Raw genomic sequence first — 7,105 nt, 5'->3', positions numbered from 1 at the left:
TGGATTCGGTGAATGTGAGTTGTTTTGTCAGTACATGTGCTTGTGTCTCCGTGCGGTTTGTCATTACTTCTCTGCTGTTGTGCAGGTCTCTTGTAATTTCACACCTCCCAGTAACAACATGTTCATGATTGTCATTTCAGATAGTTCACACTAAGACTATGAAAGAAAATATTCATAATATTTATTGGCCTTCATGAGGTGCCCTGAAGTTACTACAAATATTTGAATCTCTGTTTGTTAAATAGGCAATGTCCCTTGTTATATCCCGTGAAGGGGTTGTATTGTAATTGTCAGTGTTTGTGTGTTCGTCCATCCATCTGTCTGTTAGTCCACTAAATATCTTCGCAACCGTTGCAGATAGAAAGATGAAACAAAAAGCACATTACAGCAAAGGGAATGAAAATGAGATGATGACCTTGACCTTGAAAAAACTGGGTCAAGGTCAACTTTCAACTTTTGTACACTCAGGAAACAAATAAGATAGAAAGACGAGGGAGAAGGCCAGAGTAAGACCCTAGATCAAAGCTAGTGCTTTGCTCTACCCATGCACTAGCTTTGATTTACCCTGACCAATGAAAGTAGGTCAAGGTAAAATTTTGAATTCAAGGGTGTCGTGGGATGTTGCAGTCTGTGACTGCCTTGTTTATCTCTTTATCTTTATGCATATCTTCCTTGCAGCTTTGCAGTTTTGATTGCACTCAAGATTTGCAAGGTATCCGGGTTGTCATCCGGAACAGTAAGAGAAACGAGGTGTCACAAATGTGTACACAAGATTGAGAAATGGAATTCAAGAAAATAAAGAGTAGAGGATGAATGATTCATCATAGCGGCTGAGCCTGGCAAAACAACTACAACAAAAACAACAACAACAAAAAAACAGCAAGTAGCTCATCCCAAATTGCTGTGTGTCATTGACTGAGTTGAACCCAGATTTATTTTTAAAAAAAAGTGCCCTGAGGTGAAGTTAGAAACAGTGGATGATTACAAAAAAAAGTTTCTTCTCATTTCAATATTAGAGGAACACACTCAAGACGAGAGGAAACCACGCTGTGGGTAAAACAAAAGCCAATTCTAGTCTTCATATTTGAAAATGAGATTTATGTTAACAGAATCTTGTCCTCAGAGACAGTGAGGAGAATTGTTTCTTCTGAGAGAGAGATGCTTGTTTCAGTAAAAAAAGTTGCTCATCATGACCATGTAAATAATGGATGATAGAGTGATAACTACGCATTTATTACTGCTGAGGTGTCCTCCGTCTATCCCTTAACAGGAAAAATGTATTGCTAAACTCTGGATCAAAATATACCTCCCTACAGAGAAACTGTTAAGTCCTTGCCTCAATCCATAAATTTCATTTTAGTGTGATGTTTTTCTCAGATGATGTGAAGTAGCATAAAAACTCACTGACTATTTCACAGAGTGAGTCAGCACTCATAAAGTGTAATACTTTACGAGGTCAGTTTTTGTCTGACTAACAGTCCTCAGCTCATATTTATGACGTCTACATTTTGTAAAACTCAGATTTATACCAAAGTATTCATTGTTTTATGGCATTATATACCAGAAAACATTCTGTATTTTAATGTACTGAAGCTGTTCACAGACCTTAATAATGTGCGGGGTTTTTTATTATTCTTTTGTGAAATTAGTTGTGCAGTACAAACAAAACCATTTAATGATGAATTTACTTTGATTTTATTTTAGTTAAAATAGTGGTCTTGTTTCATGTGTAGAATAGAAATGGAAGAACAACAGGAACTGAACTAGAACTGAGCCTAGGGCTGTGGTTTTAATGGCATAACCTGCCCAGGAAATCCCCAGTCACTTGACTCAGCCATGAGAAGAGAAGCTACAGGAGGAAGAGCAGACTGCTGAATGAGTCTGAGCAAAAAATAGAATAGAGAGAAGGAAGGAGAAAAAGGAACTCACTGCCAGGTTACAGCACAGTTATCTTTGCTGCTTTTTTACCTTATATTTGACAATTCCAAGAGAGTTCCATAAAAACAACTGTACAAACCGATAAAAATGCGTCGCTCTCTGAGTTTCTTACCATTTCTGTTGTTGTAATTTTTTCAATGACAATTTCTGTTACAAGAAAAGAGATGAATATGATGTTTCAAGCATCATGAATATGTTAGGAGTTGTAACAAACAACAAGTTGATTTATCCAGACAATAACAATAAAAAAAATATTATGGCACTTGTGGCAACACTCTTTCTGAGATTAAGATTTTAAAGATAGTATTCTCAGTTAATTTAGTCTCTGTTATCCTGCAGGATGTCATCAAATTGATGACATCCTGCAGACAATAAAAGAATATCAAAATCCTCAAATGTGGAGCTGAATATGTGATTGTTGTTAAGAGATAATTCTTTATTTCTATTTCGTAATAAAGAAGAAACAAACACTGATACTGAGTGACACATTTCAAGGACTAGATAAAAATGAAGACTTCTGCTCAAATTATCTCTCATATAAGTAATTGCTGTAAAAAAAAAGTAAACAGCAAAACTCATCAATCAGCAAAACTCAGTTTACATGATAGTTGATATTAATAAATATTAAGATATGGATTAAAAATTAGGGAATTTAGTTGTTTTAAATTAGAAAAATTAGATGACTTGTGATCTCCATGGACCTTAATGGTCTTGGATGACATTGTGATCTGCAGTGAAAGCAGGGAGGAAGTGGAGGAACATTTAGAAAAGTGGTGGCATGCGTTGGAGAAGAGAGGAATGAAGATTACCTGAAGTAAAAAAGAATATTTGTGCATAAATGAGAAGAGTGAAGAAGGAAGAGTGAGGCTAGAGTGAGAAGAAACAGTGAAGGTGGACACTTCGGGTCAATAGTCCAGAGCAACAGTGAGTGTGGTAAGGAGTTGAAGAAATGGATCCAAGCAGGCTGGAAAGTGTGGAGGAAAGTGTCAGGTGTCTTAGGTGACAGGAGAGTCTCAGCTAGAATGAAGACCTTTGGACACGTCTAGAGGAGAGGTCGTGATTAGATTGATAACTAGCAAGAGGAAACCCAAAGAAAAGGTGGATGGATGTAGTGAGAGAAGACATGAAGGCAGTTTTTGATAGAGAGGAGAATACAGAAGATAGGCTGACATGCTGTGGAGACTCCTAAAAGGACAAGCCGAAAGGAGAAGAAGGCGAAGGAGATGAAAAGTAGTGTCAAGACATAATATATAGATACAAGCAGTCCCAAATTACCTGGTTATCACAAGAAAATAAATGTTATCTTCAAATGATGAAATAATTAACTTGAACATATTAGATAAAAAGAAAAAACTGTGAATACAACTGGGCTTCAATAAGCCCAGTCTCTGGGAATATGAAATTCAATTCAAACTCAGATGAGCATCTAACAGGAATAATTTGTTTAATTTCACCATGTAACTTCGTCAGGTTGGATCTGCTGTGGGTGGTTCTGTTCTCTGTTCAGCCACGCTGGTGTTCATTGTTCATAGCCTTTCTTCTGTTCACTTCTCTCTGTTGGTGTAATTACATCACTTTTTGTGCTGATCTCCAGCTAGAAAATATTCCCACACTCTTGAAGTGGGTCTATTATCACTGATGACAATGTGAAGGATTTTTTTTTCAATATCTGTTTTAAAATTAGGTCCAGTATTATCAGAAATCTCTTCCTCACATTGTACTGCCATTGCATTTTGTTGTTTGTATTTGTGTTACTATCAATACATGTGCAGTCTGAAGCTAGTTAGTTACATTTCCTTTATTTTTCTTTCCTTATTTTCTGTTAACACATTAAAAAAATGCCTGTCTTATTCTCTTCCCCTTATGTCATATTGACCCCATGACTCCTTTTCTTCTCAACTTCACTTCCTTTCTGTCAGAACATTTTTATCCAAAACATCCATGTCTACCTCCGACACACTCTTATTAATACAGTAACAGATGGCAGCAGGGGAGAACTCAGGTGACAGGATGGAATATTTTAAAAGAGGCGCCACAACCAAGAAATAACTGTGTAGATATGGTAAAACAGTCCCAGATCATCTTGAAGACAAAGCCAAATAAGGGACCACATGCACATATATAAAATACCATCGAAGATGTCAATCCATACACAAACGCCTCTTTTGTTTTTAAGATGCTGCTCTTTATTTAAAGTCATACACCGCAGCAGCATTATGACGTCATTGTACAGCTTAAACAAGAATCCCTTGTTTAGAAAGGTTTGTTTGTTTGCTTGTTTGTTTGACTGAAAAAATGGGTGGTTTATTCTAAAGAAATAAAATACTGAAATTATATAAAATTAAATGTGCAAAGCCATCATTTTAAACTTCTGTTCGTACTGAAGTGTTGGTATCAGTGTCAGTGGCACTGAAGCCATGCAAATAAAAACAATTACATGTAAAATTGTTTTATGAATTACGATGAAGCAAATATTTTAAAAATACAACTTTCCATTAAGATATGCAGGAAAAAGGCAGACTATGACAGACATAGGGTAACTACAACAGATTCCAATTACAACAGAGATGAGTTTCAATCTACAATCAAACAAAAGTCTGAAAAGTAAAAAGCTGACTCCCTGAGAGTACCTGAATAGTTTTAATACATGTTTTCAAATGTGAGTTATAAGACTACAAATAACTATCAGAACTGTGTCACTGATGTTTAACTCACAGAAGTAAATTTATAGTTTATTCAATGTGTTTACCATGTTTTCCACATTTCCTAAATATTTTTTGCTTTTATTTTCTCATCTTCTCCAGGTTGAATTTACACCAGTCCTCAGAAAGCATAATACCATTTGGATGTGTGAAAAGCTTTAGCTAATAATCTGGCAAGGGTTGCAGGTTTTACACATCAACCTGTGTCATGCTTTCTGTCATCTTTGGCTTTTCTGTTGATTTTCATCCTGTCTGGATTCATATTTTCCACTTTACGCCATAGACTCATCTTGCTGCAGTCTTCTTTTCTATGTTAAGTAACTGCTGGATTTTAAGTTAAGCATAAGTTCTTCTTTTAGATTCATGAGATTCATACATACAGAAATATTTTCTAATTAATATGACTCATGTGTCACTTCCTTTGAAACTGTGATGTTCTGCAGGGGCTGGTGTGTGACAAGCAATGCTCAGTTATATAATGTAGATGTGATATACTGTATATCCCTTCTCATTGAACATATTTCTCTAGATTGTTATTCAATGTACAGTTACAATATTCTCCTGTGTTGCTGTTATTTGGAACATATCAAGCCATTGAAGTTCAAAGGAGTTGTGATGAACAATAAGAATATATGGCAAAATAGGCAATTTGGTTTGCCGTACTTGTGAATCAAATCTGGTCATAGTGTGAAATGACAATTTGGAAGCATATGTGCTACAGTAGACAATAACTAAAATACCTACATATCTAGAATTTACTTTACTCGACTGGTTTTTAAGAAAATAAGACTGTGCTCCTCAGCTCAATCGTTCACGTCAGCCTGACCAGCATCTGACCTGATCACAGCAGAAAGAAACCGGGGACCCAAAGAGTCATCAATAGGGTATGACTCTTGTGAATGAATACTGTATTGTATAATTATTTGATCACAGACAGGCGGAGACATTAACTATTAATGGCTTTTTTAATGTTAAGTAGCATTGATGGATTAAACAAAATTGAAGGTCATAGATATTAAAGAATACAACCTGAAAGGGTAGTCTGAAGAACCTTCACAGTCCACTAACGCCTTCTGATCTCAAAACTGGAGCACTCCTGGCCTCTAGTGGTTGGAATTGGGCCCGCAGGGGGAATGACGTGACCTTTTAGGAAAACCCTCTGTGTGTGTTTCACCTTTAGTACACTCGTTAACTAAAGATTAAGGAGTAGTACAGTCTGGGCTAGTTTCCACTGCTACCATAATATACTAAGACAAACATGATAGCACTCAAGCAGATATGATAAGGGAGCATTAGCAGTAAAAAAGGTGATAGCAAGCACTGGTAAAAGGGTCATACAGGTCAAGGTGAAATTCTGGGACGTTGCTTTTGTTTTTGGTGTTTGTCAAATAATGTTTAGAGCCAGAAATATGCCCTCACCTTTCCTTGAACTTCATGTTAGGAGTTATCTTTGATAACATACTGGCAAAAGAGAAAAAAATATTGACACTTGTTTGAGCAATTCCAGATGTTTTCTTTTTGTATTTGATTGTTGTGTTTTATAGAAATATATATTGGCAATAGATATAACATTCTTCTGCCATCACAGGTGTGGAGCGACGTTTAGAGTAGAGTATAACAGAGTAGAGTATAAATTTAGTTTGGTTTGTTAGAAAAAATGGACAGACAACTCTTTCCTAGTTGAAGTTTTGAATTGATCGGATCTGATGTGCTACAAAAAACTGAACATCAGCATCCCTTTATGGAAAACGAGTGACAAATTATCTTCTTTAGGCAGACACACACAGTTTTATTTGTTCATGTTACTCTTTAAAGGTAACTCATGTTATTATTTGTAATACACCCTGGCTTGCAAATGTTGAATTCAAAATGAATTCAAAATGTTACCCTGATCTACTTGTATAGATCAAAGATCAAAGCTTGTGCTCTCACCTAGTGTCATTGATCAAAGCAGTAGTTTTCATCTATGGTCTTACTCAAACTGGCCTTCTCCCTCGTCTTTCTATCCTATCCGGATAACTTGAAATTTGTACACAAAAAAATGACAATTACAATACATCACCACTGTAAAAAGTACCTCAAGAACTGCACAATATGTGGTCCACCACATATTGTACTGTAGTTCATTTGTTGAATATTGTATGAGGCAGGCGTGTGAATCAGTGACAGCTTAGCAAAACTATTTTTAAACAACACACTCCATCTACATGTGTATCTGGCTATTCTTAGCTCGCTGTACTCTTTTCACCTCTCTCGTCTATTCACTGAACCGTATTAGAATACAGTAAAATATGTAATGAGTGTTGTTGTTCTAACGCGTCCGGGCCGCGTCCCTCCCTCGACCTAAAACATCCTACCGACCAAACGGTTGCCTGTCTTGGAATGCAGTCCTGCATTGTCAGTGGCTTGTACCGACACACCTATAACGCACAAACGCGCACGCAAACCCAAGCTACCCAAAGCCC

The sequence above is a fragment of the Antennarius striatus genome, chromosome 16, assembly GCF_040054535.1.
Source record: "Antennarius striatus isolate MH-2024 chromosome 16, ASM4005453v1, whole genome shotgun sequence".
Classification (NCBI taxonomy): domain Eukaryota; kingdom Metazoa; phylum Chordata; class Actinopteri; order Lophiiformes; family Antennariidae; genus Antennarius; species Antennarius striatus.
This window is presented reverse-complemented; position numbering follows the sequence as displayed.